Raw genomic sequence first — 14,133 nt, forward strand, 5'->3', positions numbered from 1 at the left:
AAGCATTTTCCCTTTTTGAGAATAAATAAATTTAGCTCCTTCAGTCATGCTTGCTTTTTGTTGCTAGGAGAAATTTAAATTTAAATATTAGAAAAGATTTTTAAAAATGCATGTTGTAATATAATTACACAATTTGGCCCATTTGTTATTTACCTGTATATTTGTATCTTGATTTCAGGTGTTGGTTTTCTTCAAATTTTTCTTTTCAAGTGTTGGGTTTCTTTAAATTGTTCTTTACTGTGTATTTCTTTTGTACCTGCGGAAATTGAGAAAAAGTGTTAAAATATTTGTAAAGCAGTTATGTTTATTCGGTTGTGGTCTGCTAGTTAGTTTTTACTTTGCTATCTATGTATGAAGGTTTTAGGTCATGTTTTAAGTATATACTTACTTTTTATCTTTTATCTTTGTACTTTAGATAGGTTTAGATGGTTTTCTGTTGAAGTCAATCACTTTTCTTGTAGCAATCTTGCAGAGTTTCTCCTTCCTTTTGTTTGGATGTCTTGTCAACAATTTTAGCAGGTTTAATTCTTTTTTCTATAGTGTTAGTTCAATTGTTTCTGAAAGTTTATTGGTTGTTTTAATTGATAGCTTATTCTGATTTGTGAATTTGAATTTTTTTTAAATTTATGCTAATTATTTTCCTTATATGGGTGACGCTAATTACTATTTTTTTTAAGTGCAAGTTAATTTTTTTTTATAGGTATGGTCATTTCATTTATTTAAAGTGAAATATTTTTTATACTGTGTGGTAAGCTATGCTTTATAATTAGCAAAGAATCATTATGTGTGTAAAAATGTTTGTTTGATGTAAATGTATATTTTTAACATTTAGCAATATTTATTGTATGTTGTATATATTTTATAAAGGAGTTTATGTTTATTTGGGAAGAATCTAATAGTTATATTTCATTACAAAGTGTATTAATTATGTTATCTTAAAAGTCGAAAATGTTTAAATGACGATATTTTCGTATTCTATATTTTTGTATTCGATATTTTGTCTATGTTTCACGTTAAGAGCTGAAAATCGAGATTTTTAAATGCGATATTCTTGTTGGTCGATAATGTTGTAATCTATATTTTGTATTAACGATATTGTGGTTTCGATATTTTTGTGTTATCTTGGTTAAGTATTGGGAGTCGATATTTTTGTAGTCGATAATTTGTCACCGATATTTTGTCTAGTCGATATTCGGTCATTCGAGGTTAGGTCAGTGATCCGCTTGAGTTGTATACTAATCCTTACTTAGCCAATTAGTTAGGGACTGCCACAGTCTTTCCCTTTTTCCCTTGCCCGCCTTCCTCTTCTTCTATACACAGCAATCTCCCATTTATATATAGATAGTAATTTACTGAACCAAACATGTTCTGAGGGTGGAACTGGATAAAGCCATGCCGTGGCCACACACAAGCGAAATGCAGTCATTGCGACAAAACCAAATTTCCTATCGCTTTATACCATGACTTGGTTGGAAACCCCAACATTATGACCTGGGGAGTCAAAGACACAAAGTAGCCCATTATAGATTATAATCGTTGCTCGATTCTAAGCAATACTTCCGTGAGGATGGGGCAAGTGGCAAACATATTGGTGCCATCCGCACCTGTCAGCCTACACCGTGCACAGTGTATCCCTGGAGTACCCCCCCCAACGAAGAATACGTGCCGGGGTTACATAGAGATTACACCAAGTTTTAAAGCATTGCACCTGAGCACTGGCGGAGATACATGTTGTTTGACTGAGCATCAGAGAGTCCTCATACTCCCCCTGTCCTGCTTGAACACTAGTTCGCCATCTATCAAAGTGTCTAGACATGCAATTCTGGCGAAACTTGTTATATGACTCTGATGTACTTTTGGTACTTGGTGTTTTAACACATTTGTGCTATGTGTGTGTCCTAATGACAAGGTATGGTTATACGTAGTAGCAGCACAGAAGTGTAGAAGAGCAGATTCACAAGCACATGTTCTGATGCCGAAGTCTGCGCGCACTATGTTTTCTGTGTCAAATAAATATATTCTACAATTATTCTAGTGGTATGCCTTGTAAGTCATTCTAATCTTCCTCCTGATTGCAGGATATACTAGTTCATCTCCTCTTATTTCTTACTGCTTAATATTTTTCAGAGTCGGGCTGTATCCTGCCACGCCCCCATGCAAATGAGTGAATGACCACTTGAGAATCATGCAGACACACATTTAGGTCCATTGCAAATCTGTATTAAATATGGGGGAGAGAAAAACATCTGCAGCACCTTCGGTAAGTGCTCAGTAGTTGAAAAAATCAAATACGTACGGCCAATGAGCCCTAAGGGACATTTTTTATAGTTTAGCTCCTGGGGTTTGTTGGTAAAAGTGTATTGTGGGATGCAGACATTGTGGATACTGCAAAACATGTTATAGTATGTCCAAGCTCATTTAAACAAAGAAAGTCATGGTAGTGTCAGCTGACTTGTAACATATGTGAAGTCAAGGTCAGATTTTCCAACTGACCTCTGATTCCAGTTTGTCCTCCACCCTGTTATTTTAATTATTTGAATTGTTTTGGTGTTGTGCTTAGGGCTAGTTTGTTTAATTGGAAAACTTCTCATCAGAAAATGGATTTTTCCAGGCAGATTGGGTGTGAGAGGTCGCATCCCATCAGCCCACAATTACCCTCCTGCATAGTTTACAGAACATTGTCAGGTCAGCTGGGGTTTATTCTTCGAGAGTGCTTTTACCTACATGCCAGTAGCACTTTTAGCATAAAAGCTCTGTGTCGATTGGGCCACCCTGTCATCATCAGAAGTGGCCTCAAAGACATGTATTTGTGTTTTTTTCTAACAAACCCACTAAAGATGGGATTACTCAGTGTGAAACAAAAAATCAATGTCTCTGATGCCCTGGTAGTTTTCTCACAGTGCACCACTGACAAGGACATTGTTGGTTAGACTTATCATGAGTCGCCTAACCATACATGGTTGACACACAGTCAATTTTACCCAAAATAGACTGACCTTTCAATGGCATTCACACAACAGTCCTGCAGTAGCTGGGGTTTTGGATGGTGAAGCTGTCCTATAAAATATGGTAGAGAGCATGCCTATATGCACAGGGTTTGTCAAGGGATGAATTTGACACACTGACTGACTAGAGCCAGCATATGACCATGTTCAATTCAGTTGCTGTTGCCTCCCGGGAGCACTGCTCTAAGACAACTGAGACGTATAGTATTCACTGCTCAGGAGGTGACTCCACACCACCTCTAAAGTGTACATAATACTAATCTCTTTAAAAAATGTTCATTCTATATTAATATAAAATTTGATGTTTTACAGCTTTAAGTCAATAATAATATTTGATACCGAAATTCTGCATGGATCTTTACGGCAACTGACCATGATATAATGTACATCAATTTTCGAGACAAATAAGCAGTTATGTGCATTGAACCACAACATTTGGTGTAAAGTTATTCATTATTATGTTGTTGTTCTTTATATAAATATATGAGAAATGGATTTCTCAGCGGGTTAGTCTTTCTAACATGGGATAGTAATATGAGCTTGAATAAATTGATGTTCTTGTGCAAATTGATATTTGAATAAGAGCAAAATGAATAACAGTCACTAAAACATAAAATGTGTGCAAGAACAAATTGTGTTTTTATTTTCCTTACGGATATTGGGATAACGTTCTCCCAAGATGAGTCTTCAAAAACGTGTATTACGGTACAGCCACCTTTTATGGCATGGCCAACCTGGGCTTCTCTAAAATCTCTTAAATCTGCACCCACAGTTTCACAAACTTAAAGAGTTATTGATTTTCGGATTTCTTGATTTCACTAGCTGTCCCAGGTCTCGCCAGTAAATCTGCAATGGTCACAGGTTTCTAGGAGCATTATTGGATACATTGCTGTCAGCACAATTGTACATAAGGTTGCAATTGAACCTGGAGAAAGGCCATCTAACTTATGAAATGACACGTTTTTCCCATTGATAAACCATTTCCCTTACACTCTACAACTGTCAATTTTGAGGGTGTGCTAAGCCCATCCAACCCTGGAAGGAGATTTACTCCTCCCTTTTAAAATAATTCACTCCTAAATCATGCAATTTGCACATCAAAGTTGGGCTTGCACTTGGATATGGCTTTGAGAATGTATCCTAAAGGTTTTTAGTTTTGTTGTGAGTTTGTGGTTGTGAATGGGCAATATGTCTGAGGCAGGTGCATTCCATTGAGTAGCAACCTATAATGCAAACATCAATTCCTGCTCCTCTATGAGCACAAACATTTAGCATCGTTATTTGAGAGTTATGTATTCCTCAAGCTTTGTGTTTCCCAATCCTTTTGCCCAGTAAAGATTGGCCATGTTCAGACCAGAATCATTAATCTGAGCATAAAAAAGTAAATATACCCCCATGCTATAATAATACGAATTAGGGGGCATATTACCAAGCAATAGCGATAATTATCGCTATTGCTTGGGTAGAGACAAAAATTTACCGCTGAGCTGCGGCGATTTTTATCGCAGATAAACCTTGGTATTACCAAGGTTTATCGCAAATGCGATAAAAAACGGCCGCAATGCATGAATATCGCTGAAAAGTCAGCGATATTCATGCATTACCGAGCTAATGCTCTTAGCCATGTTATCCACCTCCCATTGGATAACATTGCTAAGAACTGCTCAGGGCAGGTGTTAGCTTTTAAAGATATTCGCGCTTAGCGCGAATATCTCCAAAAGTTGGTAATAGGAGATAGCGATGTTAGCGACTGTTTCCAGATGCTAACATCTTGGCACGCCCACTTTGCATGTCATTAGTGATAAATATCACTGACATGCAAAGTGGGGCCCAAGATGGTTGCTATCTCCTACTAGCTGTCGCTAACTGGTGTTAGCGACAGCTAGGTAATAGGGAGATAATTTTATCTCCGCTTTCTTGGCTTTTAAAGCCAAAAAAGCGGAGATAAACCCCCTTGATAATATGCCCCTAGATTATTAAATAAAGGTACCAGCTCTTTATGTGGCCAAATTGTAGAAATGATTTACTATGTGTCCGGCAGCCTTGAAAATAGCAGAGAAACTTCTCTATTTACCCGGTTTCTGGATAAATAGTTTAGATTCTGCACTGTTTAGCCAGCTGCCGTGCAAATAGCAGAAAAATTTCATTATTTAGCTGGTCCCTGATTAAATAATATAATTCTGCACTGTTTGGCTGGCAGACGTGCGAATAACATAACTATTTCACTATTTACACAGATGCTGGCTAAATAGTAGAGATTCTTCACTGTTTGGCAGGCAGCTGCACAAATAGCAGAAAAATTCACATATTTACCCAGAAGCTGTCTAAAGAGCTTAAATGTTGTTTTATAACGCCTTAAGCAGTTTTTAACATGTACTTACACCAGGTAGAACTTCATACAAGGAGTGAACACAATTGGCATCCAGCTCCTGATGAAAGTTAGAGTCCTGATGTATTATTATTTCATTCACAAAAAGTGATTGCAAATTATGTACATAATTTTTGCGAATGTAATAGTATTTTGCAAATCGACCTATGTACTTTTCAGCCGGTTCACAAAATAATGAATCATGGGGAGATGCAGAATGACTTGCCTAATTAATCCATTAGGCAGATGCCAATATGTGACCCTCTGTGATTGACTGTAATGCATTTTTTTTTAATCAAAGCAGCCCAGTTTCCTAAAAGGAACCAGTGCGCTTTTGAAAAAACAAAATTTTGGTTTTGAAAAACGATTCCCCATGAGGCAGTCAGCAGGATTCCCAAAGGGAAAGGGTACCTGAGCAGACCACTTTCCCTTTCCAAGTTAGTTATCACCCCAACTCGGGGGTCACCAGCACATCAATGGTTTGCAACACAAACTATCATTACATTTCTTTCTAAATTGGAAAGGGGAGGGAGGAAACCCTTTCATTTACCCTCCTATTTGCAATCTAGAAACAAAGGCAAAAATCTGTCTACTTGTCGTAAGAATTTTCGAACTTATAAAAGGTGTTTTGTGCATAATGATAAGAACTTTTGTGGTCACAAAGACTCTCATTTTCCGACATGATGCCCTTAGTGCGAAAATTTGTTTAGATGCAGGCACTAACTTTTAGGTCTAAACGTCCCAAACGTTTGAATGTTTCCAAGTTATTTTGACAAACATGGCACACAATGCCACTCATTTATACAATGGGGCAAGACACAGTGACTTGGGAGGCACATTATGGAGCTGTCTTGTGTTCCATATATTCTCCTACTTCATTCTGTCTGGCTGCAGAGATAACAAAGGATAATGATGATTAAAACTTTTATAAGACTAGTTAAAGCTGTTTACTCTTCTACAGCTATGTGCTCACTGTTGATCACCAAGCCATGGAAATTTACCAGGGGCTGATATAGTATTACGAAAAGGCTTCATGTTATCAGAAGACCTCTTTTTCTGCAGCAAATAAGTGCATTCTGGAATGATTAATTCCAGTTCAGTTCAATTAAAAAATCAGACTAAAACATCTGAAATCAATGATTTTTCAAAAGCATAAACTGGAAATGTTGTAATCCAGTGACAAAGACCCATCTAATATTTATAATGAATTTATCAAAATAGAGACAATTGCATTGGGCCTGTTATGAAGAGGCCAAGACAGTATAACCGCTTCGATGCTCATGACGAGCTCAGCTCGTCATGAGGTATACCTCTAGGGTGCTCGTGACGAGCTGAGCTCATCATGACCACACCCATTTACATTATGGCCCAGCACAGCAGAGGAATATCTTGAGCAGCCAAGGTGATAATTGAGAGGTTCCGTTCCAAACTCATGACAGAAGAAAGAAAAATTATGGGTCTGATTAGGGTTTTAAGGACAGAGTTAACTCAGTCAGGATGGCAGAGAAGAATACCTCCACCATCCTCAGGGACCTCTTCTCACCAAATTAAGAGTTGTCCACTGGCCTTGAGAATTACTCTCTGTTTTGACAGACACAGCATTATGGCGATTCCTGTCAATGCATGACACATTTGAAGGACAGTACCGTCCGACATGATAACAGGTCAGCAAAACATTTGAAAAATGTTTTGTTATTAAAATAAAACTCCCAAAAAAACAAAAAACATAATGACCTCTCAAGCAGGGAGATTTCTCCCAGGATTGCGGGTATTAGTTTGTTTCCTGTCCCTTACAGCCAGGTTTTACTCTAAATGGGGTAGACAGTATAAAGTCCTTTCTTTGACAGCCCCTACTATGTCAGGCCAACAGAGGAAGCTTTCTATCAAGAAGTCACAAGCAAAGGGATGGGACTATAATTAATTGAACTAAATATCGTTGGAATATGAATACATTTTTGCGATGAATCAGAGAGAGACATCTAGGCATCAATGATCCAGAAGGACAAAGACACACAGAGCTTTTTATTAATTGACTTTATTATAAATCTTGTAAGACATGAGATATGGAATAAAGATAGACATTTTGTTACCTCCATTCTTGTGACCTTTGGATTGATCAATTCACAGTTCCACTTTCATACTCATTTTTGAGACAGGGTCTGTGGATCTACTATTGAAGTTTCTGAACTGATTTGGGGTGTTTCTCTTTCAAATGTCACTTTCTGGCTATAGCTCAGACACAGCGTTTGTGCTCGGTGATGGTTCCCCAGAAATAGCAATAGTGCTGGCGTCAAGCAGAAGTAGCCAAAACAAGGACATAACGAAACATAACATCTCAGCGCCTGACTGTCATCAGCCATCTTGAGCAGTCATCAGACACAGCCAAAAGGGAAGCCCAGCTTCAAAATGTTGACACCTTTAGCAAGAGAAATCTATGTCCTACCACTTACTCCTACCATCTACCCTATGTTGTTGTTCAGAAAGAACTAATTAGAAACCATTTGCTAAAAAGGATCTCACAGAATCTCTTTGGGTAGCTTTTTCTCCATCCTCCGTCACTTCAGTTCTGAGTCTCCACCCTCCATTCACAGGGATGCAGTCAATACACATCCACTTTTGAGGGAAGCTGTATCTACTCTCCATCATGTCTTTCAAAATACATCCCACTGGTCCTTGCACTTAGACTTTCATCACACAAGGAATCTTACTACTAAGTACTTGCTACATTCCCCCGCACATGCACGCACATGAAATATCAGCAAAAAGGTCTTTGTGTTACACAATCCCTCTTTTGGTCATCAGAGGTGATCTATCTAGAGCTGCTATCACCTTCTCTTCTACTTATCTTTCACACAGTGCACAAAGTTTCATTCACCACATTTAAACTCCTCTGCCATGCTTCAGTTTATATACTCTCAAATCCACCCTCAGACTCGTTTGCAGGCATCAGACAGCATCTCCGCACACTCATATATATAAGATACATGAATAAGAGCCATTTACAAAAGGGATATTCTAATACATGTGGCCTAGTCTTCTCTTCCAGGTACTTCTGTACCTTTAGGCTTTTGTCATCCTTCTAGTCGTGCTCCAAGTCCTCCTTTTCTGGGTACTTTTGTTCCTCCTAATCCTGATCACTGTCCTTGTCTAACTAGGTTTAGTGACTCTGGTGCAGGTTTCTTGAATCTTCTGCTCCTGGTTTAGTCCTTCGTGGCCCTGGTGTTCCTAGCTCCTGGGTCATCCTTGCATTAGCCCTTTAAGGGCCTTCTGAGCCGGGTACTACTGATCCTCATCCTGATGCTGCTGGTCTGCTGGGCCCTTAGCGACCTAGACCTATTGTCCTGGTTCTCCTAGGACTAGCACTCCTAGTCTTCCTGGTTTGGGTCACACTGATTCTCCTTGTCTGGTCTTTGTGGTCCACCTGATACTGCATCCACTGGCCCTTCTTATTAGGTCTTTTTGGGCTAGGCCTGGTCATGTTGGCCCTGGTCTGGTCACATTGGTCCTCCTGGCTCTGGTTTTCCTGGTTCTACTGAATCTCACCAGCCTAGTCCTAAAACTCTAGCTCCTAGTCTTTCTGCTCCATTTAGAACGTAAGGCCCTGGTCCTTTTGGTTGTGACCTTTCTGCCCCTTTGAGCCCTGGTGCTGATCCTACTTAATCAGATCTTTCTAGCCCCCTAACCCTACCTCATCTGATCTCTGGTCTCAATGGCCCTCCTCGACCTGCTCCTAACCTGACTAGTTCTCTGGGTCATCCTCTAACATGTCATTATACTCTTGGCCCTGGTCCTTCTGCTAATCGCCATCCTGGACTAACATGTCCACTTTGTCGCGATACTACCTTCTCAGGTTATCCTGTTCTTATCCACCTGGCTTGGTCATCATAGTTCCTGTCATCCTGGTCTTCCTTGTCCTCCTTATCCTCCTCTTCCTGGTCCTGCTTGCACTGATGTGCCAGGTTCTACTCCTCCTGGGACTCTGTTAATTGAGCTTCCTTTTCCCCTTGGTTATGATCCCACTGGTCCTCCTTGCCCTGGTGCTTTTAGGTCTTGTCCTGCTGGCTCTGATTGTCGGGCTATCTACTCTTGATTCTTCAGGTCCTGTTCTCCTAGCCTTTCTTACTCGTTGTCTGGTTTGCCTAGCAGTGGTCTTGATATTCCTGGTTCTCACAGTCCCGGTCCTCTTCCTAGTTTTGTGCCCTCTAGATCTGATCCTTTTGTTTCTGGTCTCTTTGTTTGGGTCTTTGTATGCCTAATCCTCTTGGTTCTGGACATTCTGGCCATGCTGGTCATTTTAGCCCCGCTTCTCTTAGCTCATCCTTTTTTCCCAAATCTTCTTGACCCTCGTCCATTAGACCTGGTCCTTCTGATTCTTCTCACCCTGCTCCTCTGATTCCTAGTAAATAATTTCCTTGACCTGCTTGTATGCTTTTCCTACTTTGCCTTTTTTGCCCTGGCCCTGTTATTTCTTGCCCTCTTGTCCCATGGTTTTCTAGTTTGGCTCATACTTGCCATCTTGGCCCTGAGCCTTGTCCTCATGGCCCTTCTGACACTGCACTCTTTTTTTGGGTCCTTCTGAGCTTCGTCATTTTGGTACTGGTCCTCCAGAACATCCATTTCCAGCTCCCTTAGTTTTCCTCCTTGTTCTGATCCTCCTCATCTTGTTCACCCTGGTCTTGCTACTTCCAGGTCTTGGTAATTTGCTCCATTTGGTACATAAGGTCCTGGTCCACTTAGTTCTGAAATTGTTGGCCCTCCTAGCCCCGGTGCTGGTCCTGCTTCTTATGATCCTTCTATTCTACTTAATCTTCCCTCATCTGATCCCTGTCTTAATGGCCCTCCTCCACCTGCTCCTGACCTGGCTAGTTCTCCAGGTCCTCCTCCAACATGTCATGATACTCTTGGCCCTGGTTCTCCTGCTCATCGTCATTCTGGACTAACTTGTCCACTTTGCCGTGGTCCTCCCTGCTCAGGTTATCCTGTTCTTAACCACCTGGGCTTTGCCACCATGGTTCCTTTCACCCCGACCTTCTTTGTCCTGGTCCTTCTTTTCCTCCTCTTCCTTGTCCTGCTTGTGCTGGTGTGCCAGGGTCTGATACTCCTGGGACTTTGTTACATGAGCTTCCTTTTTTCCTTAATTTTTATCCTACTAGTCGTCGTTGCCCTGGTACTCTTAGCTTTTGCCCTGCTGGCTCTGGTGGGCTGGCTGTCTCTCCTCTTGATTCTTCAGTTACAATCCTCCTAGTCTTCCTCACTCTCAGTCTGGTTTGCCTAGCAATGGTCTTTGTATTCCTGGTATTCACAGTCCATGTCCTCTTCCTAGTATTGTGCAAAATAGATGTGTTCCTTTTGTTTGTAGTCCTCTTTGTTTTTTTGTTTGCCTGATCCTCTTGGTTCTGGACCTTTCGGCCATCCTGGTCCTCTCAGGCCCCCTTTTCCAGGCTCATCCTTTTTTGACCCTTGTACATTTGAGCTGGTCCTTCTCACCCTGCTCATCTGGTTCATAATACATCTGTTCCTTGTCCTGCAGGTTCTCTCGATCTACCTTGTCTTTTATGCCCTGGCCCTCTTATTTCTTGCCATCTTATCCATTGTTTTCCTAGTGTGGATCATACTTGCCCTACTGGCCCTGAGCCTTGTCCTCATGGTCCTTCTGGCACTGCACTCTTTGTTTGGCTCCTACTGAGCCTTGTCACTTTGGTCCTGGTCCTTCAGAACATCCAGTTCCAGTTCCCTTAGATTTCCTAGCAGCTCCTGTCCTCCTGATTTTCTTCACCCTGGTCCTGTTACTTCCAGGTCTTGGTCTTCTGCTCCATTTGGTACAGTGGGCCCTGATCCTATGGTCACGGTCCCCCTGGCACTACCGGGCCTGATCCAGGTACTCTTGTTGCTGACCCTTCTATTATTTCTTGCTCTGATACTGGCCTTCCTAACTGTGTTCCTCCTGGTATTCGTGGTACTGCCCTCCTCATCTCCCTTGCTTAGTCTGGCCCCTTTGTCCCAGTGGGCTGGATCTGGTCTTCCTGGATCTGGTCTTGATTTTCTTGGCCATGGTCTTTCTGGTCTTTGTCCTCAGGCTTCTACACAAACTTTTGATGGTCCTCCTATATCTGGTCCTCCTGAGCCTTGCCATCCTGTTCGTAGCATACACACGAAGGAGCAGCAGAGGAATACAGATCAGGTTGCCCTCCCCTCACAATATTCAATCAAAAAAGAACCTGACCTAATATGGGACAATCCTTGTGAGCATACCCCGCGCTATATCTTGGCTCTAATGCTTAACAACACGTTCCAAAATGCTGTTCAATCCTAGGTGCTCCTGTCCATTTATTTAAAAGTTGATCAGTGTTATTCCCAGTATGTAACCCGAAATGTGCAAATTTAAAAAAAAAAAAGTGTGCAAAGGTTTGGAAGTGCCTCTCGGAAACACCACCATGAGAGCTGCTGGTATTTTCTCACCAGTGTGCTCCGGTTCTCATCATTGGCAACTCCCAAAACCACAAAAGAATAGTGTAAGCATGGGCTTAAAATTCGTTCCGCTCGCGAAATTTGCGGATTTTTGGCAATTTTACGTTCCGCGAATCGCGCGAAATTGCCAAACCATCTGCAATTCGGAAGTTTGCAAATTTTTTCTGCTTGGTCACGCTTCAAAAATACAATCTCGTGCGCGCTGCGTTGACTTACCTTGATTTTGAGTTTGCAGAGTTGTTTTCCTCCTGCGAACAAGATGGTCGCCCCCAAAAACGACCGCATGGGTAAGTTCGCGGTAGCCGCGCTGAAAAAAAAACCCGCGAACACGCCAAAATAAAAAAATTCGCAAGTTCGCACAAATTCACGGATTTCGTGGACCACGAATTTGCTTTCGCGCAAATTCACGAAATGCGAATTCGCAAATTTCGCCCATACTTAGAATAGTGGAAGAAAGTGCAAAAATGATTTAGATGTGTGAAAAAGGTAAACCATACTATTGTTTTTCCTAGGCCTTGTCCATCTCAACATTATGTACTTGCTGTTCGTGCTTCTCGTGTCCTGGCACTTTTAGTCTTTGTCCTTCTAGTTTGGGTTGTACTGCTTCTTCTGGATCAGTTCCCTGTCCACTTAGTCCTACTTTGCACAGCAGCCATTGATACAGCTCCTTTTGATACAAGTTCTCCTTGTTCTTATCTCCCTGAGCATGGTCATTTTTGTCCTAGTGCTCCTGGTTACCACTATCCAGTCCACTTGGGTTTCCACATTCTGGCTGGTCTTCTTACATCTGATCCTCCCCATGCTGGTTTTGCTGCTTGTAATGATTGCTCTGTCCCACTTGGTTATCTAGGTCCTGGTCCCCTAGGGTCCTAATCTTCAAAACCCTCCTAGTGGTCTTCCTGGTCATCAGGTGCGGCCGGCACAAGTAACAGCGGTGCGGCGGCAGGGGGGTCGACAGATGACAGGATAGGGAAACTAAAAAATATAACCACTTACCCTACGCTTGCCGCATAGTCGAATTCCTAGGACCTCTCCTGCTTCTGCTAGTATTTTGGACATTGAACTCCACATCCTGATCTTTGTAGTTCTCTTCAATCTGGTCCAGATACTCCTGGCCCTCGTCCTTCAGGTCATTGCCCCGCGAGGTTTTGCAATAACTTCCTCTGTCACCGATCACCATAGCATTTCCTAGTTCTGATGTTCCTTGACCTCCAGTTCATGCTAGTCTAAGAACTTTCTGGCCCTGTACTCGCTGTTCTTGGTCTGTCTGGCCGTCCTTCCCCTGGTCCTTTGAATCTTGGGTCTCCCGTTTCACAGGCTCCTTGTCAATTTCATCCTCCTCACCCTAATTCTTGTCCAACAGTCCTTCTGGTCCTGATCCCCTGGTTTAGCTAGGCTCCTGGTTTTCTGATCCCTCTGGTCCATGTAGTACTGGTTTTAGTTCTTTAACTTCTTTGTATGGTCCTCATGGATTGGGTCGTCTGGTACTGGTCCCACTGGCCTTGGTTTCCCTAGCCCTCCTAGTGCCCAGTTCTCCTGCCCCATCCTAGTCCTATGAGTCATACTGGTCTCCTGGTTTGCCTGTTCTACCTTGTTCTTGTCCATTTGACCATGGTTCCCTGTATCATGGTCATCCTAGTAATGATCCTCCTGGGTCTGGTCTTCTTTAACCCTGTGGCACTCATCTTCCTAGTTCCCATGTTGTGTGTCACTCTGGTTCATGTAGTCCTGGTCACCCTGGTTCAGGATCCCTGTAAGTCTGACCCTCATAACATTTCTGATCCTAGTCCTACTTGACCTGGACTTCCTGACCCGGTACATCCATCCTGGTCATTCTGATCTGGGATCTTCTAGTCCTACTAGCCCTAGTCAATTCTTGTTGTGGTCTTCTACATCCTGGTCGCTTTGCATTAGGCCTCCTGGTCTTCCTTGATTTGATCTCTGTAGTTTTGCCCCCTCTGTGTCTGATACTTCTTGCCACTGGTCCCTTGGTATTGGTCTTTTTGGTCTGTCTACCTGACTCTGCTACTCCTGTCCTCCTACCCCTCATCCTTCTTTTCCTTCTGGCCTTTGTGCACTGGGTGCAGACCCCCCTATTACACATCCTCCTGGCCCTTCTGAACCTTCTCACCCTGGTTCTGGTACCTCTAGTGCTGTTTTTACTTGCCCTCTTCCTCCTCATCTATTTGTTCCTGGCCCCCTCTGGCAACCCTGGAGTCATGGATGGGGTCTCTCTGGGCCTGGTCCTTCTTGTCTTGGTACTCGTGGCACTGATCGTCCTAGCCCTACTTA

Source organism: Lissotriton helveticus, chromosome 5_1, assembly GCF_964261635.1.
Source record: "Lissotriton helveticus chromosome 5_1, aLisHel1.1, whole genome shotgun sequence".
NCBI classification, from domain to species: domain Eukaryota; kingdom Metazoa; phylum Chordata; class Amphibia; order Caudata; family Salamandridae; genus Lissotriton; species Lissotriton helveticus.